Source organism: Penaeus monodon, chromosome 15, assembly GCF_015228065.2.
Source record: "Penaeus monodon isolate SGIC_2016 chromosome 15, NSTDA_Pmon_1, whole genome shotgun sequence".
Taxonomy (NCBI): Eukaryota; Metazoa; Arthropoda; class Malacostraca; order Decapoda; family Penaeidae; genus Penaeus; species Penaeus monodon.
Genome location: NC_051400.1, coordinates 25,976,942 through 25,977,180, shown reverse-complemented (window position 1 = coordinate 25,977,180; position 239 = coordinate 25,976,942).

Genomic DNA, 239 nt, shown 5'->3' with positions numbered 1-239 from the left:
AGGGGGAAAAATTTTTGTAAAAAGAAGAACGGGAAAATTGGCGGGGTGACAATGGCAAAAAAAAAAAGACACGGAATTAGAGCGCGTTTTGTTTTATGTTCTTATTCATTTTTTTTGTCGTTTGAAAAAGGATTCTTCCGTCGATCCCTGGATGAAATATGCCTAAAACTAATTAATTAATCAGTTTTAGGTGTATTTCATCCAGGGAATCGATGGATTTACAGTTAATTTCGGAAGAT